Below are 20,722 nucleotides of genomic sequence, written 5' to 3'. Positions count from 1 at the left end.
TATCCGCTATGCGGGGCAGAGGGTAGGCGTCTAGCTGGGTGTATAGATTAACCGTCTGGCTATAATCTATCACCATCCGCTTCTTTTCGCTACCCTTAACTACTACTACCTGGGCGCTCCACGGGCTGGTACTGCATTCGATGATACCCTCCCGCTTGAGTCTTTCTACTTCCGACGCAATGAACCGTCTGTCCTCCCAGCTGTACCGCCTACTCTTGGTCGCTATGGGTTGACAGTTGGGTGCGAGGTTGGCGAACAGAGAGGGCGGCTTGACCTTCAGGGTAGCCAGACCGCACACTGTGAGGGGTGGCTGGGACCCACCGTAGGTAAGCGTGATACTTTGGTGGTGGCACTGGACGTCCAGACCCAAGATCACGCTCACACAGAGATCTGGCATTATCAGTAGTTTAAAATCTCTGTAATCATTGCCTTTTACCGACAACATAACCGCGCAGAAACCTGTAATTTTTGAGGTATGAGTCTTATCGGCCATGGCGATTTTGCCCTGTGTGGGGACTATCGTTAGAGAAAGTCATTTTACCAGGCTAGGATGAATAAAGCTTTCGGTGCTTCCGCAGTCAATCAAGCATTGTTCCCGTTTACCTCTATGTCCATCATCGATTTAGACACCGGATGTGGCCTGGATTGATCCACTGTGATCGAGGCCACCAGTGGGTCCTGGAGGTCCGTGTAGTCGGGGCAAGATGGTGGACTCCATGAGGGTGGACGAGATGGCTTCCAAGATGGCCACTCCCACGGCGCGCATGCGGCAGTGGTGGAGTTGGAGGCGGGGTTCCCTCTGCAGATTTTGCTGAAATGTCCTTTCTTCCCGCATTTAAAACAGGTGGTGCCCTTCACTGGGCACAGATGCCTGGAGTGTTTGTCCTGACTGCAGAAGTAGCATTTCGGGCCCCGGTGTATCGCGGCAGTAGTGGGGCTCCTGGGTGGAGGCTGGGGCTCCGATGGTGCTGGGCTGGCCTGAGACCTGGGAGGTGAAGATGGCTTCCAAGATGGCGGCCCCCACGGCGCGCATGAGGTGGAGTGGGCCGCGTGGCCTGGGGAACAGGATTCAGAGTTCCTCTGGGCCATATCCAGCGATCGCGCTATATCTATAGCCTGTTTTAAGTCCAGTCCCTCCTTTTCAAACAGTTTCTGCCGAATATAATTTGAACTGAGGCCCGCAATAAGGGAGTCTCGAATCAGCTCCTCCGTGTACACGATGGCAGACACGGCCTTACAGTTACAGTCTCTGCCCAGTACTTTTAGGTTTAGTATAAAGTCCTCTAGTGACTCACCATGCCGCTGCGTGCGAGTAGTCAGAAGATGCCTGTAACTGAGGCCCGCAATAAGGGAGTCTCGAATCAGCTCCTCCGTGTACACGATGGCAGACACGGCCTTACAGTTACAGTCTCTGCCCAGTACTTTTAGGTTTAGTATAAAGTCCTCTAGTGACTCACCATGCCGCTGCGTGCGAGTAGTCAGAAGATGCCTGGCGTACACCACGTTTATTGGCCGCGCGTAGTGGGCCTTCAGGATGGTGCAGGCATCCTCGTAGCTGGTGGCATCTTGGATGAGAGGGGAGACCCGATGGCTCACCCAGTTTCGCAGGATTCCCAGTTTCATGTCTCCGGTAGCGGTTTCGGCTGCGGCTATGGCAGTGGATGAGTTTGCAATGAAAAATTCGAAGCATTGGAACCAGTGTCCGAACTGTGTGGCTGCGTCTGAGGCATGGGGGTCCAGATCCAAGCGCTCTGGTTTCAGGAGTCGATCCATCCTGGTGTTTTAGTGATTAAAATTGATGTGTCTTCAATAACTCAAAGACAAGGAATTTAAAGGATTCAACTAAGGCTTTTAATCACTAAGAACATAGCAGCATAGCAGGTCTTCCCACATCGGGTTCATCTGGTAGTGAATGACTCATACAGCTCCTGAGACCTTTATATGGCAAAAGACAGGGGCGTAGCCAATACACACAATAGGAACAAAAGGGTGTGGTTCACACAATACAAGCAGGTAAAATACAAGCAGGTCTGATGAAGGCATATTTCATCACACTTCTTAAGCAGGCATTCTGCAGCATGTAAATGCTAATGAAGGGGCCTCACACCTATGTGAGGATCCTTCAACAACATTGGCCAGCGCTGAGCCGAGCAGGCTTCAGGCCTGTTGCACTCAGGTCTGGCGGAACTGCTGCGGTCAATGATACAAGTATTTCTTTTATCATTTACCTTCCTGTGGATCCGGAAGCAGCAAGAGTGCTCCTCACCACCCCTCAGTACATCTGAAGGCCACTGCCAGCCTGCAAATCGAAGCCCTCCCATTCTTCTTCCGCCCCTCAACCCTTACACTCCCCCCCACCCCCTCCCCTCAGAACTTACCTGAGGGGCCGCCTCCAGCAAGCAGCAGGCCCAAATTTCAGCCCCGATTCCGGGCGAGCTGCCTCTGGAGGCACGACAAGATGCCGGCAGCTCGCGTCTCTTATTAATGTGAGGCTCCGAAGCCCAACATGGTGCACGGCACGAGCCGGGTGTCACAGCGCTGCTGCAGCTCGCAGCCTTTGGCGCCAAAAAAAGGCAGCCTGAGTTTAAGTGTTAGCATCTTTTTGCAGCGCTGCTCCGATCCCATAGTCCTTGATGACTGAGAGCCCAGTTCCTGTCATGGAGTTAACAATCCTCACCCAACCCTCTGGAATGTGCTGCTTGAAAGGGCGGTGGAAGCAGATTCAATAGTAACTTTCAAAAAGGAAAATTGGATAAACACTCAAAGGGGAGAAACTTGAAGGGCTACGGGGAAAGAGCCGGGAGTGGGACGAATTGGATTACATTACATAGGATGTACGGCACAGAAACAGGCCGTTCAGCCCAACCAGCCTGACATGAATCAGTCATTCATGAAAGAAAGACTTATGAAATAATACTGAGCGGCCTGCGGGTGGCGCTGTCCAGGGAGAGTATAAATACTCGGGCACGGGCCCAGCTTGCGCAGGACATTCGTAACAGGAACTAGTGAAGGACACAACTAGACCTCCATGTTGTAAAACAGTTGACTAAAGCTTTGCTTAACGCTTAGACCAAGTGCCTAGTAGTTTTCTTACATCACAGTCCATGCCAGTGTTAATGCTCCACTCAAGCCTCCTCCTGTCTTTCCTCATCTAAATCTATCAGCATAAACCCTCTATCCCCTTGTCCCTCATATGCTTGTCTAGCCTCCCCTTAAATGCATCGATACTATTCGCTTCAACCACTCCCTGTGGCAGCGAGTTCCACATTCTCAGCACTCTCTGGGTAAAGAACTTTCTTCTGAATTCCCTATTGGAGAGCTCTTTCAAAGAGCCGGCACAGGCACGATGGGCCGAATGGCCTCCTTCTGTGCCGTAAGATTCTATGAATACAAATAGGCACAAAGCTGAGATCAGAAATTCACCGTGCATAATCAGGACATTTTTAGGGTAGGGGGCGAGGGTGGTGTTTAGATCTAGCCAAATCAAACAAATCTACTTGAAAAGGTTCAATTTTCACATAGGAATAAGGTTCAAATAGAAACATAAATACTTCTGGAATACAAGGGGTAGAAGTTATGCTGCAGCTGTACAAAACCCTGGTTAGACCACACCTGGAGCACTGTGTGCAGTTCTGGGCACCACACCTTAGGAAGGATAGATTGGTCTTGGAGGGAGTGCAGCGTAGGTTTACCAGAATGATACCCGGACTTCAAGGGTTAAGTTATGAGGAGAGATTACACAAACTAGGCTTGTATTCCCTGGAATTTATATTTGATTGAAGTTTTCAAGATATTAAGGGGAACAGAGAGGGTAGATAAAGAGAAACTATTTCCGCTGGTTGGGGATTCTAGGACTAGGGAGCATCATCTAAAAATTAGAGCCAGACCTTTCAGGAGTGAAGTTAGGAAACACTTCTACACACAAAGGGTGGTAGAAGTTTGGAACTCTCTTCCACAAATGGCAATTGATGCTAGATCAATTGTTAATTTTAAATCTGAGATTGATAGGTTTTTGTTAACCAGGGGTATTAAAGGATATGGGCCAAAGGTGGGTAGATGGAGTTAGATCGCAGATCAGCCATGATCTCATTGAATGGCGGAACAGGCTCGAGGGGCTGAATGGCCTCCTCCTGTTCCTATTCAAATAAAGCATAATTAGAAGAGCAAACAGTTTTGTCGAACAAAAAACTCTAACGCATGAAGTCCAAATGCTGGTTATGTGTCGCTAGTCTATCGATAACTTTGCTACGATTCACTGCAATACCCTAGTGAACATTTAGAAGCACAAAGCCCAACTAATGGGTTTTCACTGGTCAAATTGTGGAACTGACCAGCTCTGGGAGAACATCCATTGTTTCTGTGTCCTATCAAGCGAGTTAAGGCCCGTCCTTTCGAAAGAAGGAGTGATCCGATTAAAACAAACATTATAGACATTGCAGGGGGTGTTTGAACACCGCGGACACCCCCTCTCCTGCCTACGCCACTGGTGATAGGAATCCCCGAGCATAAATTGCTCGGTAGCTCTACTTATCGGCATGGCAACACTCTGTGTTCCCGGGCACTCGCTTGTCACAAAGCTCCCGAAACAAATTTTCAGTGAAGGGTTGGAAGTTGCCCTGCGCAATATTAGTAACGACCCATTCATGCGATGGCATGGAATTCTTTTGACTACAATTTTAATGGCAGCGTTAGCGTGTTTATTTGAAATGCGTTTCCTCATAATATCGCCGAGCATGGTTTCATCGCTTCGGGCTTCCCCTTGAAAAGACAGTGCTGATAGAATGCTCTGAATGCAGAGCTGTACAAAACAGCAAGGCGACCTAGAACTGACAAAAGAGCTGGGTAAGGCTTTCGGCCTTCTAGGATTACAAAGACAGCAGCCTCTTGCTGATCGGCTGCTGAAAGTTCTTGAGTTATAAATCCGTTGCCTTGTTTACAGATCAAGTGAGTTAAAGACAGCTGTAATTTGCCTTTGCTTCTTTTAACCCACCAGGTGTTACTTTGTATATGAAATGGAAAACAATTCGTGTCCGACTTGAGTAAACACTGGGAGCAGCGTGTTGCTGAGTGACTGATTGTTGGTTAATTGCGGATAGCTTGTTTTAAGCAGCCCCCCCACTGAGGGGGCCGTGAATGGAGGACCTTGCTTGACTTACTGAGGCCTGCAAACACTTATTGCTGTGAGCTTTTCCCTCTGCAATTCTTGCATGTTCCCCACCCCACCCCCAATTTTCTCCATGCCTTTTCCTTGACAACGCTGGCCATCGCTAGGATATAGTTGCATAGGCAACAGGCACCCTCTGATTCCTCACCTTAAGTGGTCTCGCTTCACCGGTGAAAAAAGAACTTGCATTTATATAACGTAGCGCCTTTCAAGACCCCAGGACATCCCAAAGTGCTTTACAGCCAATTTAATGTAGTCACTGTTGTAAGGTAGGAAATACGGCAGCCCATTTGCGCACAGCATGATTCCACAAACAGCAATGAGATAATGATCAGATAATCTGTTCCAGTGATGTTGGTTGCGGGATAAATATTGTCCCAGGACACTGGGGAGGACTCCCCTGCTCTTCTCCAAAATCATGCCATGGAATCTTTTTACATTCACCTGCAAGGGCAGACGGGGCCTCAGTTTATCGTCTCATCCAACAAAAAGCACCTCTGACAGTGCAGCACTCCCTCAGTACTGCACTGCAGAGCGTCAGCTTAGACTTGTGTGGTTGAGTTTTAGGTTGGAGTGGGACCTGAACCCAGAACATTCTGACTCAATAGCAAGAGTGCAAACACGCTGAGCTACAGGTGACAGGCTTATTCTGTCCTTTTGAAAAGGATCAGAAATCTTCTTTGGCGCAGTTCTGCTACAGAAGAGTATCGGTAGCTCAGATACTCTTTCACTTTGTTTTTTCGGGTTTGACCTTTCACCCCTGCAGCACACCCATTACTTAGTCACAAATCTTTAAGCAGCTGTTTCCGGCCACTTTGAGGCTGTTACACAATCCAAATTGCGTTGTGATTGAAATTGAGAGTGATGCTCAACTGTCCCCAGTATAGAAACCCTCAGGAGTTGTTGTGTGAGTCAGTTCTGCAGTTGTGATTCTGAGAGCAGAACCGTGGACGATCATTTGTACATTTTCTGTTGCAGGAAAACCTTGACCCAAGATGGTGTGGGTAGCAGATGATGAAGTGAAAAATTAAGTGAGTACATTTGCCTGTGGCAATGCTAACTGCGCACTACAGTAGAGTTTCTGCTTATTTATCATGTTGAACGACCTGAAAGCTGTCAGTTCAGAGACATTCGATGGACCTGCACCTCTTGCACTCAAAAACAGGCAGTGTTAGAAATTTCTAGAAATGTTCCTTTTTAAGGATTATCCCTCATCCTCTCCCAAGAGGTGCCGACTCATTCCCTCTGGTGCCTCACCCAAGTAACTGTCGTTGACGTATAAGGTTAGACAGTGATTGTCAGCAAGTTATTCACAAGTCATAGAATCATAGAATAGTACAGCACAGAAGGAGGCCATTCGGCCCATTGAGCCTGCGCCGGCTCTTTTGAAGATGATGGGGAGATGAGGAGAAATTCCTTTACTCAAAAGGTTGCGAATCTTTGGAATTCTCTACCCAGAGGGCTGTGGATGCTCAGTAGTTGAGTATATTCAAGGCAGAGATCGATAGATTTTTGGATATTAAGAGAATCAAGGGATATGGGGTCAGTACTAGGACCACTGCTTTTCTTGATATATATTAATGACTTGGACGTGGGTGTACAGGGCACAATTTCAAAATTTGCAGATGACACAAAACTTGGAAGTATAGTGAACAGTGAGGAGGAGAGTGATAGACTTCAGGAAGACATAGACAGGCTGGTGAAATGGGCGGACACATGGCAGATGAAATTTAACGCAGAAAAGTGTGAAGTGATGCATTTTGGTAGAAAGAATGAGGAGAGGACATATAAACTAAAGGGTACAATTCTAAAGGAGGTGCACGAACAGAGAGACCTGGGGGTATGTGTGCATAAATCGTTGAAGGTGGCAGGACAGGTTGAGAAAGCAGTTTAAAAGGCTTACGGGATCCTGGGCTTCATAAATAGAGGTATAGAGTACAAAAGTGTGGAAACTATGATGAACCTGTTTAAAACACTGGTTCGGCCCCAACTGGAGTATTGTGTCCAATTCTGGGCACCACGCTTTAGGAAGGATGTGAAGGCCTTAGAGAGGGTGCAGAAAAGATTTACGAGAATGATTCCAGGAATGAGGGACTTCAGGTATGTGGATAGACTGGAGAAACTGGGGTTGTTCTCCTTGGAGCAGGGAAGATTGAGAGGAGATTTGATAAAGGTGTTCAAAATCATGAGGGGTCTAGACGTAGATAGAGGGAAACTGTTCCCATTGGCAGAAGGGTCGCGAACCAGAGGACACAGATTTAAAGTGATTGACAAAAGAACCAAAGGCGACGTTAGAAAAAACTTTTTTACACAGCAAGTGGTTAAGATCTGGAATGCACGGCCTGAATGGATGGTGGAGGCAGACTACATTTTATCTTTCAAAAGGGAGTTGGATAAGTATCTGAAGGAAAAACAAATTGCAGGGCTACGGGGAAAGGGCGGGGGAGTGGGACTAGCTGAGAGTCAGCACGGGCTTGACAGGCCAAATGGCCTTCTTCCATGCTGTAACCATTCATTCTATTCATTCTATGATAGTGTGGGAAGGTGGAGTTGACATAGAAAATCAGCCATGATCGCATTGAATGGCAGAGCAAGCTCGAAGGGCCGAATGGCCTACTCCTGCTCCTTTTTCTTATGTTCTTATGTTCACCTCCTTGCCGACTCCCGCTACCTTCATCCTCCATCATGGCAAAAAATCCTCTCCCCAGCTCCCTCATCAACTGACTGTCAAACTCCCAGGCTATCTCTTCTTTCTTAGGTGTCAGCCATGGCTCAGTGGGCAGCACCCTTGCCTCTGAGTCAGAAGGTTGTGGGGTTCAAGTCCCACTCCAGAGACTTGAGCACAAAAATCTAAGCTGATACTCCAGTTATACCCTACAGCGTTAAAGTCCTGTTTTAATGGGGTGTCCAGAACTACACGCAGTACTCTAACTGTGACCCAACCAAAGTTTTACATCAAGGAGCCAATAGGACAGTGGCTGGGATGGATGGAGTGGGGAGGGTGGGGTTGGAGTTGTGCCTGTGGGATCCCCCCCCTCCCCGCCCCCACCACCCATGGGTGGGCGACCTAGTTTCTGGCAGTCATGAACAGGCGGTACGGTCATTGTATGTGGACACTGTCAGTCGTGATCCCAGCAGTTACAGCAGGATCGCAACCCAAGGAATTTTGGAAACTCATGGTGTGTTTATCTCTCATTACCTCAGACCTGTTTCCTTCCCATTCTTCTCATAATATTTTCTCACTATTTATTACTGATTTATGGCCTAATAATCTTTTCGCGCTATTTAATTCTGATATAAACACTTTACAGATTTTGGGACCAGGGCGTTTATATCTCTCGTTACCTCAGGACTTGTTTCCTTCCCTTTGATAATATTTGCTCACTATTTATTACAAGTAACACTCCTACTTCCTTTCCAACAGCGTGACTGACCCCGCTGTCCCTCTCTAGTCTCAAAGCTGGTTGTTGTAGTTGATTGCCGATCAACACATTACAGATTAGCGGAGAAATGTTAGTGTTGGGCTCAGGCTTTGCTACAAACTGCGGGCAGGAATGTCCAGTTTGTAAATCCTTGTATGGCAGCCAGTTTAATCATTCGCTCAGTGATTCAATCTAATCAAGAACACAGAAACACTTAGTTTTACACAGAAGTGATTAGATTCCTGAATCATGCTAGTTGGCGCCTGTGGGTGAGGTTTGGCTGTGGACTGGTTTCTCATGGTGCAGTGATGGGTGAAGGCAACATAGGCAAGGAACGCTATGGGGTATAATTAACCTAAGGCCACTACTCACTGACTCTCTTAGCGACCAGTGTAAAACACACATTTGTATGCTTAGATCAGGAATTCCACATACAGACGGTAAGTGGGAAGGGCTTTAATACAATGCAATTCCAAACAATGGGAATTAATGAGAAGGGGTTTGATCCACTGGATTTCTATACAATGCGAGTGAATGGGAGGGGGTTTGCTCCATTGGGATTCCATACAGTGGGAATGAACGGGAAGGGGTTTGGTCCATTGGGATTCCGTACAATGCGAGTGACAACAACAACAACAACTTGTATTTATATAGCGCCTTTAATGTAGTAAAACGTCCCAAGATGCTGCACAGGCGTATTTTAAGACAAAAAATTTGACACCGACCCACATAAGTATAAATTAGGGCAGGTGACCAAAAGCTTGGTCAAAGAGGTAGGTTTTAAGGAGCGTCTTAAAGGAGGAGAGAGAGGTGGAGAGAGGCGGAGAGGTTTAGGCAGGGAATTCCAGAGCTTAGAGCCTAGGCAAGAGAAGGCACGGCCACCAAAGGTTGAGCGATTATAATCAGGGATGCTCAAGAGGACAGAATTAGAGGAGCGCAGATATCTCGGGGGGTTGTGGAGCTGAAGGAGATTACAGAGATAGGGAGGGGCGAGGCCATGGAGGGATTTGAAAACAAGGATGAAAATTTTGAAATCGAGATGCTGCTTAACCTGCTTGACTGGGAGGGGGTTTGCTCCATTGGAATTCCATACAGTGGGAGTGAACGGGAAGGGGTTTGGTCCATTGGGATTCCACACAGTGGGAGTGACCATAAAAGGGTTTGGTCCAGTAGAATTCTATACAGTAGGGCTAACTGAGATGTGGTTTGACTCATTTGGAATCCTCTGTTTGGATAAGATGTTCACTGATTTAATGCTGAGTGTACAATCAGAACTGAAAATCTCAGTAACTTTCCTGATGTGGAACTCAAGAAAAGGTGCAGCGGTGGGAGAGGTCTGGAGATTGTAATCTGTTATGTGCTGTTTAGCGATATTTTAATATGTACAGCAAGCATTAGTTTCAGATATACAGTATTAAGTTTGTAATGGTATCTGCACTGTGCATGAGAATGGTGATCCAGAAATGATCAGGAAACATTTTATTGTCAAAGATGTTGCAATCGGTATAAATGTCTACTTGACCCTCCCAAGCTATCTGTTGGAGAAGGGTGTAGAATGTTGAGCAGCTCCCCATACAGTCCATCCCTCTCACCCCCATCTGCGGGTAAAGAACAAGAGAAAAGCAAATCTGTGCAGAATTTGCGACGTCGATTTTTATTTACAAAAAAATATATTCTACTCTTCAAGCTGTTTTAAAGGAGCTCCTATCATGGACCAGTGTGGAACGGTGTAGTACAGAACAAGGAAGTGCCCAGGTTGAATCCCCAGGCTTTGCTGAGTCAATTGATTGCAGTTAGGACAGCAGTTGGGATCCAATCATTGGCTTCAGCGTCCCAGGGAGGGGAACATTAGCCATGTTTCTCGTTGGTTCATTGGCTCCCGGTCTGACAACACCTCAGTTTTAAAATCCTCATCCTTGTCTTCAAATCCCTCCATGGCCTCACCCCTCCCTATCTCTGTAACCTCCTCCAGCCCTACAAGCCTCCGAGATCTCTGCACTCCTCCAATTCTGGCCTCTTGCGCAACCCTGATTTTCATCACTCCACCATCGACGGCCGTGCCTTCAGCCGCCTGGGCCCTAAGCTCTGGAATTCCCTTCCCAAACCTCTCCACCTCTCTACCTTTCCTCCTTTAAGATGCTCCTTAAAACCTACCTTTTGACCAAGCTTTTGGTCACCTGTCCTAAATCTCCTTCTGTGGCTCAGTGTCAAAAATGCTTTTATTGATATTGCTCTTGTTAAGCGCCTTGGGACGTTTTGCTACGTCAAAGGCGCTGTATAAATGCAAGTTGTTGTTGCTACCCAGGGACTCCTGCTATAAAGTGTAGCTCTTGAATGGCGATCGGATTAGTTGCAGCTGTGATGGCCTCCATGGTTATATAACCTGCTGACACTCACTATCTGGTCTCGGGCATAACAAACGGTCACTTGGGTGAGGTACCACAGGGCAGCCAGCATCTACGGAACAAAACGCAACCCAGCAGCAGTCAACACCTTCAGGAGAGGAGGGGAGAAGGCTGGGTGAAAAATTGAGTTGCCCTTGGATAAGCTCTGGGAGACTAAGTTCAGCCGTTTAGTGTTAGCGATGTGAATACTGTGATAGGAATTTTGTAATATTCTTCACCGCTTCATCCGGTATTTGGCTTGTATATCCTTGTGAGGACAGGATTCTAACTGATTGACGTGACATGCAAGTCACTTGCAACTTGAACTCGTTAACTATCATTTTAATATCATTTCGTTTTATCTCCTTTTTGATGGGTGAAGGGGCAAGGTTCATAGTGCAGGGACCACCAAGGTTGGAAGAGGAGTATCATGCTTTGGGATTGCTGATCAAAAGGCAACGCCTCCGAAGAAGGATCTTGGTGTAATTCATGTTACAAATGCCACTGTGGAGTTAAATATAGCTCTCAAGAGGTTCAAGTCACAGCAAAAGGAGAGCTAGGAAATATAGACCAGGATTCAGATACAGAGTCTGAATGTGTTGCTTTCCACAATGAACGTTACATTTAGAAATTTCACTGAACACTCACACCCATTCAGGTGAGCGTGGTTCTATTCATGTGAGTCCACCATGAGGTGTCTATTGAGAGTATGCTCTTGGGTTGAAAGACCTACTGGCAAATCGCTGAAAAGGGGAGTCAGAGGCCCAACCAATGTTCCCTCTAATTTTTTTTTCGTGCGCGGTCCATTTAAGTTGCTGCGCGGCCCATTCAAATTTTGCACATGTGCGGTTTTTACAATGCAGAAGCTGGTGAGCGGCCTGCGCGGGACCTCACAGATACCACACATCTTCGAGGGAACATTGGGTCCAACCCTTCCACTTCCTGTGAATAGGAACATAGGAACATGAGGAGGCCATTCAGCCCCTCGAGCCTGTTCCACCATTCAGTTAGATCATGGCTGATCTGTAGCTGAACTCCATCCACTCGCCTTGGTTCCGTAACCCTTAATATCCTTACCTAACAAAAATCTATCAATCTCAGTTTTGATATTTTCAATTGACCCCCCAGCCTCAACAGCTTTTTTGGGGGAGAGAGTTCCAGATTTCTAATGCCCTTTGTGTGAAGAAGTGCTTCCCGACATCATCCCTGAATGGCCTGGCTCCAATTTTAAGGTTATACCCCCTTGTTCTGGACTCTCCCCACCAGAGGAAATAGTTTCTCTCGATCTACCCGATCAACTCCTTTGATTATCTTAAACGCTCAGAGAGTGTGGGAGAAAGGACACACAGAGGCAGTGAATCAGCTAGATAAGGGAAGGAAGCCTTTCTGAGAGAGAGGAGCTAGAGACAGGAGACTCACTCATCTCAGGGCTGTAGCTGGAGCTAATTAGGAGGCTGTCCAAGAGAAGGTAATCTTGCTAATAGGGACCGCTTGGCGTATTTTTAAAATGATTGTTCTTGTACTTGAGGAGGGTTCTGTAGTTAGTTGAATCCAAGGGAGGTTTGATACATCCATTATTCTGTATGTTCACTCGCTGTCTGTAAAATAAAGCAGCTTAACGACTGGTTAGACACTGGAAAAAAAAACTAAAGAAACTGTGGCTTTTAAGAATTGAAAAAAAGATTTTTGTTGTCCCATGGAACAGTATGAAAGGGATGAAGATGGAGTGGTTCAACTGCAATGGAATGGAGGTTGTGTATTGATAACATTTGATCTGAAAGAAAGAAAATAAATCTGAAGGAAGTTAATGAATGTAGATTTGAATTATGAGTAAAGGATCGAATAGAGTTGGCTGGTGAGTGGAATGAGGTCATTGATACGGAGAAAGAACAGAGTGGGAGAGAGGATAAGGTCTACACGGGGAGACGCGAGTTGATGGAAAGAGGTTGGAAGATGAGTCATCGTCTTTTTTTTTACTCGTTCACGGGATGTGGGCGTCGTTGGCGAGGCCAGCATTTATTGCCCATCCCTAATTGACCTCGAGAAGATGGTGGTGGTGAGCCATCTCCTTGAATGCAGTGATTTGAAAGGGAACATGAAAACCATCAACATAGCTTTGGTGGGAGACACTAAGGGGGAGAAATTTAGTTGGTTAGCACCTCCCGTGAGCACCTGGCGGGGGTGCTAATGGGGCGCTAATGAAGTAGTGCTGGGGTGAGGTGAATCCAGCGCTGCAAGGCAAATCCAATCGCCACTTAGCGCTGCCGCTAACGGTTAGCGCCTGGGGCTTTTGCGCTAGGCAGATCGTGACGTCAGTGAGCGTGCAACGCTCACTGAACACCCGATCTGCCAAATTGATTATTGCCCCCTGCCTTAGCGCCTCGACCCGACAACGACAGGAAGAGGAGGTGTGAAGTAGGTGGATGGCAGCTCTAGGGGTGCTATTTAAAGGGATGAGTCGCAGCTGTCAGGTTAGTGCTGTTTCACTGCTTCCTTATGAGTTTGCGATTGTGCAAGAGTTTAATTCAGTCATTTAAAGGTTCTTTAGTATCAGGAGTGCTGTGGCTACTAAAAATTTGTTACACTTATTTTGACAAAACTTCAAAGTGCTACACATCGTTACATTAATGGGGGCTGTACTGGCAGTCAACCTCACCCTTCAGAATCTACTGCAGAGGGAGCAGAGGCAGCGAGAAAGACTGGAACATGTGGCCAGAGGGAGGAGGAGGGCCATCAGGGCTCTTAACAAGAGGCCTTACCCTCCAAGGGTATTCCGAGAGCACTTCTCCTACCTCCAATTAAGCGAGGAGCAGTGTATTAGAAGGCTCTGCTTCAGCAAGGATTTCATCACCAAACTCTGTCACCTCCTGCAGCCAGACTTCAAGCCTTAGATCAGGTTGACTACAGCTCTCTCAGTGGCAGTCAAGGTCACCATCGTCCTCAATTTCTTTGCCAGCAGTTCCTTCCAGTCTGCAACAGGAGATATAGCGAACATCTCGCAGTTTGACATCCATCGCTGCATCCAGGAGGTCACAGAGGCTCTCTACAGTAGGAGAAGGGATTACATTTCCTTCCCCATCACCAGAGAGAAGCAGGACGAACGTGCATGTGGCTTTGCCAGGATAGTGGGCTTCCCCATGGTGCAGGACGCCATTGACTGCACCCATGTGGCTTTGCGGGCACTGCATAACAATCCTGAGATCTTCTGTAACCGCAAAGGCTACCACTCACTTAATGTGCAGTTGGTGTGCGACCACAGACAGCGAACCTTCAATGTGAATGCCCGCTATCCTGGCAGCAGCATCCTGTGCCAGACCGGTGTTCCAGCACTCTTCCAGCCACCACACCAAGCTCACGGCTGGCTGGTCGGAGACAAGGTCTATCCGCTCTACACCTAGCTCACGACTCCACTCCGCAACCCCAACACACCTGCCCAGCACTCATATAATGAGAGCCATGCTGCCACCAGGAACATCATTGAGCAGACCATCAGGGTGCTCAAGCAACGGTTCCACTGCCTTGACTGCACGGGAGGAGCCCTCCAGTACTCGGATGAGCGGGTGCCCCATTTCGTTGTGGTCTGCTGCATGCTCCACAACTTGGCCCAGCCCTTGCCACCAGGGATTGCGGGACTAGCATATGAGGAGGAAGAGGGAGAGGAGGAGGTGGACGAGGATGAGAAGGAAGAGGAAGATTAGGAGGAGGAGGAGGAACAGGAACGAGGGAGGAGGCAGCCACTCAATCGGCCTTCTGGAAGGGCGGTCCGTGACCTCCTCATCAGACTGCGGTTCCAATAAATTAAACCTCAGGTCCCCGTTGCTCACCACATCCCCATCATTCCATCCCTGTCGCAGGCCGTATCACTGCGCAAAGCTGAAATGAGAGACACCACAAAATCATCCAAAGCCAATTAATACATTTATCAATAATCCGTGAACACATATTTACAACAACGATATTAGCTATTCACCCTTGTGCAATCCCTGAATGCCCCTCGTTACTGTACCTTTGCCTACTCTAGTGCTCCTACGAAGTGTTGGCCCAAAGTGGCTGTAGCACGGCTGGTGGAAAGCTGTTGAGTGTCCATGCGGGAGACTTCAGATGGCCTTGCAGGACGCCATCGACCAGCTCTGGGCCTGGTTGTAGACTGCACCATCTCAGCATGGGCGGCTGCAGTCTGGGCTGGCTGGATGACAGGCAGCAACAAGGGCAATGGCAAAGTGACAGTGGTGGGAGCAGGAATGCTGTCATCCTGAGAGAGGATGGTTGTGGTGATCGAAGGTCAATCTGTGGCCCCAGGACTTCGCTGCAGGAGTTCCTCAGGGCAGTGTCCTAGGCCCAATCATCTTCAGCTGCTTCATCAATGACCTTCCGTCAGAAATGGGGATGTTCGCTGATGACTGCACAGTGTTCAGTGCCATTCACAACTCCTCAGATAATGAAGCAGTGCATGCCCACATGCAACAAGACCTGGATGACGTTCAGGCTTGGGCTGATAAGTGGCAGGTAACATTTGCGCCACACAAGCGTCAGGCAATGACGATCTCCAACAAGCGAGAGTCTAACCACCGCCCCTTGACATTCAACGGTATTACCATCGCCGAATCCCCCACCGTCAACATCCTGGGGGGTCACCATTAACCAGAAACTTAACTGGACCAGCCACATAAATACTGTGGCAACAATAGCATGTCAGAGGCTAGGTATTCTGTGGCGAGTGTTGTAGTGTATGTAACCTGTACCACCTTAAGGGACTACCTTAAGGTGATGGACTACTTTCTGATGGCTCCTGTATATTGTAGTACCGGTGGTGACCACACCGGTATTTCAGTTCAGCCCTGACCCTCAGTTACTAAAGACCTGTTTAAGTATTCTGTTGTCTGTGTCCAGTTATTCAGCATAACCACATTTGGAAAGCACAGACTCAACAGTGGCGACGAGTCTGATCGTACCTAGCGGCAGTTTTGCATCCAAGGAAGCTTCGTCCTCAGAACGGGCGTCGAAAAGGGGCATCCACCCTCATCATCCTGCTGAGCACTGCATCGCACGGGAGGCCATCGGGAACCCGGTTTGGTTTGCTGGCCACGAAGTCCACCATCAGCAACAGGCAGTGATCATCCCTTCTACGACAGCGGCGGGTAAGCCCGATCGAGCGGCACGGAGGGGAAGTCGGCCGAGTTGTCAGTGGGAGAAGGGGAGGGAAAACGAAGAAAAGGGCGGAGAACACGACCGCAGACAGTGTCAGGGGCCGGACTGCAATCGGGGCAGAGACGCGCAGCAGCCAGAAAAGCGTTAATGTCCACGAGGACCGCGGGAGTGGCGGGGAACAAGAGCAGCAGCGTCGGGGGAAATAAAGGACCGCTGGGAGGCGAGAACGGCAACAGCGCGGTAATCGCCATTTTAGTCGGCGGGGGAAGAAGGCAAGCGCGGGAAAAGCCGCCAAGCGCGGGAAGCCGCCATTTTGAAAAATAAAATAAAATAAAGGAAACTCAACAAGGATGCCAAAAACGGGTAACATCACTGCTTTTGATAGCGATGTAGAAGATTGGGCCACTTATGTGGAACGCGCTGAAGTTTACTGTACAGTGAATGAGGTACCGGTGGATAAGAAAGCACTAACCCTATTAAACTCGATGGGTGCGAAGACGTACGGGTTATTAAGGCACCTTGTAACACCAGATAAACCGGTAGGAAAGGGTTTCGCGGATATTGTTACTATCCTGCAAGAGCATTTAAACCCCACGCCGCTGCTGATAGCGGGACGATTTAAATTTTACAAAAGAATTCAGCTTAAAGAGGAAAGCAACGCTGAATTCTTAATCGAACTGCGCAAGTTATCAAAGTACTGTCAGTTCGGTACAGGACTAGCAGACGCTCTGAGAGATAAGTTCGTGTGTGGGCTACTAAAGTAAGGAACCCAGAAGCGACTGCTAGAGGAAAAGGATCTTAAGCTGGACAAAGCTTTCAGCATTGCAGCATCACACGAGGCAGCAGCACGAGGCACTGCAGAAATGCAGCAAAGGCCATCGGAATTCAGCACCAATGAAATGGCATTGGGCGCAGTAAAGTGCTATCGTTGCGGAAGGACAACGCATGATCAGAACCAGTGCTGGTTCAAAGATAAAGAATGCAGGCAATGTGGCAAACTTGGTCACATAGCAAGAGTATGCCGGTCAGGAAAGAAGACCAGCAACAAAAAGTCGCCGCAGGAGAAGTACAAAAAAGTACACAAGGTGACAGAGAACAGTTCGGATGAACAGAAGACGGATTCAGACTCCAGCAGTAAGGAACTGGGTTGTCTAAAAATACATAATGTGGGTAACACAGCAGACCACCAAACTATCTGGGTCATGCTTCGGATAGCAGGAGTCCAAGTGAAGATGGAATTGGACACTGGATCGGCATTGACGGTCATGAATAAGCACGATTACAAAAGGTTATTCTCACACATTCCCCTGAGGGATACGGAGATTGTATTGAAAACATACACGGGGCAAAGAGTATACCCCATCGGAAAGATAAAGGTAAAGGTGGTCTACAATGGTAAAGAAAGTCAGGGAATGGACTTGTATGTGTTACCTGAGGGAGGTCCGCCACTACTGGGACGGGAATGGATCCGGAGAATAAATATGGACTGGCATTCCTTACAAGCACTAACTGTAGATTCCTGTAAAGAGGACGACGTCAAACCTAAACGACTGTCCAAAATATTGGACGATGCTAAGGAGGTGTTCCAACAGGGACTGGGAACACTGAAAGGAATTACGGCAAACATCAAGGTTGAAGAACATGCAAACCCAAAATTTTTCAAAGCCAGACCGGTACCTTATGCGATACGACCTGCTGTGGAAGCAGAGCTGGAAGGGCTAGAACGTTCAGGAGTACTGTCAAAGGTGGACTGGAGCGAATGGGCCACACCCATTGTTCCCATCATGAAGCGTTCGTTGAGCAACAAGCCGGGGGAACCTGGGAAGGTTCGCATCTGTGGCGATTTCAAGATCACTGTTAATCCGGTTCTTCACACGGTGCAATATCCGCTTCCGCAGATTGAGGATATCTTCGCTTCGCTGTCGGGCGGGAAACACTTCACCAAGATAGACCTGGCGCAGGCGTACCTACAGATGGAAGTTGATGAAGGGTCACACCAGTATCTCACGATCAACACACATAAGGGCTTATATCGGTATAATAGACTGGTTTTTGGAGTGGCATCGGCTCCAGCGATTTGGCAAAGGGCCATGGAGCAGGTATTACAGGGAATTCCAGGCACACAATGCTACCTGGACGACATTCTGATTACAGGAGATGATGATAAGGAACACTTCGCGAATTTGGAGCAGGTGCTCACCAGATTGAAAGAATATGGACTCAGAGTTAATCGCCAGAAATTTGAGTTCTTTCAGAAGCGAATCTCGTACTGCGGTAACATCATTGACCAGGAGGGGCTTCATAAGTCACCTGACAAGATCGAAGCTGTTGTGAAAGCTCCCGCTCCGGAAAATGTATCCCAGTTGAGGTCATTCCTTGGGTTGATTAACTATTACCACAAGTTTCTTACAAATTTATCCACGGTGTTACACCCGCTGAACACTCTTTTGCAAATGGGAGTACCATGGAAGTGGAGCGAGGACTGTAAGCGGGCTTTTCAAAAAAGCAAGGCACTGATCACCTCTAAGGAAGTGTTGGCTCACTTTAACCCAACGCTGCCTATTCGTTTAGCTTGTGATGCTTCTCCATATGGTATCGGGGCAGTGCTCTCACATAAGTTGCCAAATGGCTTGGAAAGGCCAGTCGCGTTCGCATCCAGATCATTGACCTCCGCAGAGTGCAACTATGCTCAGATAGATAGGGAGGCTCTCAGCCTCGTGTGGGGAGTTAAGAAATTTAACCATTACCTGCAAGGCCAAAGGTTTACGCTGCTGACAGATCACCAGCCGTTGGTTTCCATTTTTAACCCTAAGAAGGGTGTTCCGGTTATGACAGCGCAGAGGCTTCAGAGATGGTCCCTTTTCCTAGGGGCACATCAATATGATATCGAATTCAAAGGTACAAAGCAACATGGTAATGCTGATGGGCTGTCGCGCCTGCCACTACCTACAGCGGAAGAGGCACCGGCAGTTGACCCTGTCGAGATATTTCACTCGACCATCATCGAATGCTTACCAGTCACCAGTGCGAGTATTGAGAGAGAGACCCGAAACGACCCGACACTGTCTCGGGTCTACGATTTGACAGTGAAGGGATGGCCAGCACATGGCGAACCACTGTTACCTGCATTCTCAGCCAGACGAGAACAGCTGTCCGTCTGTCAAGGAACATTGATGTATGGAACAAGGGTGATTATTCCTCCTAAATTAAGGGAGAGAGTTCTGAAGGAACTGCATGAAGGTCATCTGGGGGGAGTCAAGATGAAAGGCCTTGCTAGGGCTTATGTGTGGTGGCCAGGTATCGACAAACAAATAGAGGATCTGACTAAAAGCTGCTCAGGGTGCCAAAAAGTTCAAAACGCACCTCCAATTGCACCGCTGCATCCGTGGGAATGGCCTTCAACCCCATGGCAACGTGTGCATATCGACTTTGCAGGTCCATTCATGGATTCCATGTTTTTGATAGCGGTAGATGCACATTCTAAATGGCCAGAAGTGATTAAGATGTCGACCACTACCTCTGAAAAGACGATCGCAGTTCTAAGAACCATATTTGCAAGGAATGGGTTGCCGGAACAAGTATGTTCAGACAACGGACTACAGTTCGTGTCAGAAGAATTCCAGAAATTCATGAAAAAGAATGGGGTGAAACACTATACATCTGCCCCATATCATCCGGCTACCAATGGGTTGGCCGAGAGATTTGTACAAACGTTCAAAAAGGCGATAAAGGCCATGAGCGAAGACCATATTCCACTACAACACAAGGTGGACAATTTCCTGATGGCATATCGAAACGCCACGCATGCAGTGACAAATCAAAGCCCTGCCATAATGTTCTATAACAGGAGGTTGCGGTCCCGGTTGGATTTGTTAAAACCCAATGTGCGTAGGGAAGTCGAAAACAAACAATTCCAGCACGTAAATAACAAGGCCACTCGGAGTTTCGAAATAGGACAACCAGTGTTGGCCAGGGACTATAGGAATGATAAATGGCAATCCGGAACAATTCGTGCCCGACAAGGACCCTTGATGTACACGGTAGACGTTGGTGAGAATGTAATACGACGTCATGCTGACCAACTTGTGGAATCGAGAACAAGGGTCGACCCCATGTCTACGGCAGAGACACCAGTTGAAGAAGTTATTGAGCCTGTAGCATCTACCTCAGACTCGAACGTACATGATGATGTTCAATCCATAAGAGTCAAATGGATGAGTCACCCCAGCAACGAGAACCAGAGACCCCTGAAAGGCGTTATCCGGCCCGGATCAGGAGGCCTCCTCAGAGACTGAATCTTTGAACAGTTTTGTATGAAAGTTGTATATATGTTATCCATGTTATGTTTAAATTGGGGTGTACACTGTTAAGCTAAAAGGGGAGGAATTGTAGTGTATGTAACCTGTACCACCTTAAGAGACTACCTTAAGGTGATGGACTACTTTCTGATGGCTCCTGTATATTGTAGTACCGGTGGTGACCACACCGGTATATAAACCCTGTGGAGCAAATTGTATTTCAGTTCAGCCCTGACCCTCAGTTACTAAAGACCTGTTTAAGTATTCTGTTGTCTGTGTCCAGTTATTCAGCATAACCACATTTGG

General features: G+C 47.8%; 1 long non-coding RNA gene across 10 annotated transcripts in view; it reads left to right on the top strand.

The window, feature by feature from the left end:
- LOC147107890 (uncharacterized) overlaps window positions 1-20,722 on the top strand; it is a 420,818-nt gene that overhangs the window by 155,178 nt on the left and 244,918 nt on the right. For all 10 annotated transcript variants that reach the window (XR_015080907.1, XR_015080906.1, XR_015080908.1 and 7 more), the window contains one exon: window positions 6,143-6,195. This is a non-coding gene — a long non-coding RNA (uncharacterized LOC147107890). The remainder of the gene's footprint in view (window positions 1-6,142; window positions 6,196-20,722) is intronic.

This window comes from Somniosus microcephalus, chromosome 14 (genome assembly GCF_052327205.1).
Source record: "Somniosus microcephalus isolate GS21.2 chromosome 14, FLI_Smic_1.0, whole genome shotgun sequence".
In the NCBI taxonomy this organism is placed as follows: Eukaryota; Metazoa; Chordata; class Chondrichthyes; order Squaliformes; family Somniosidae; genus Somniosus; species Somniosus microcephalus.
This window is presented reverse-complemented; position numbering and strand designations above follow the sequence as displayed.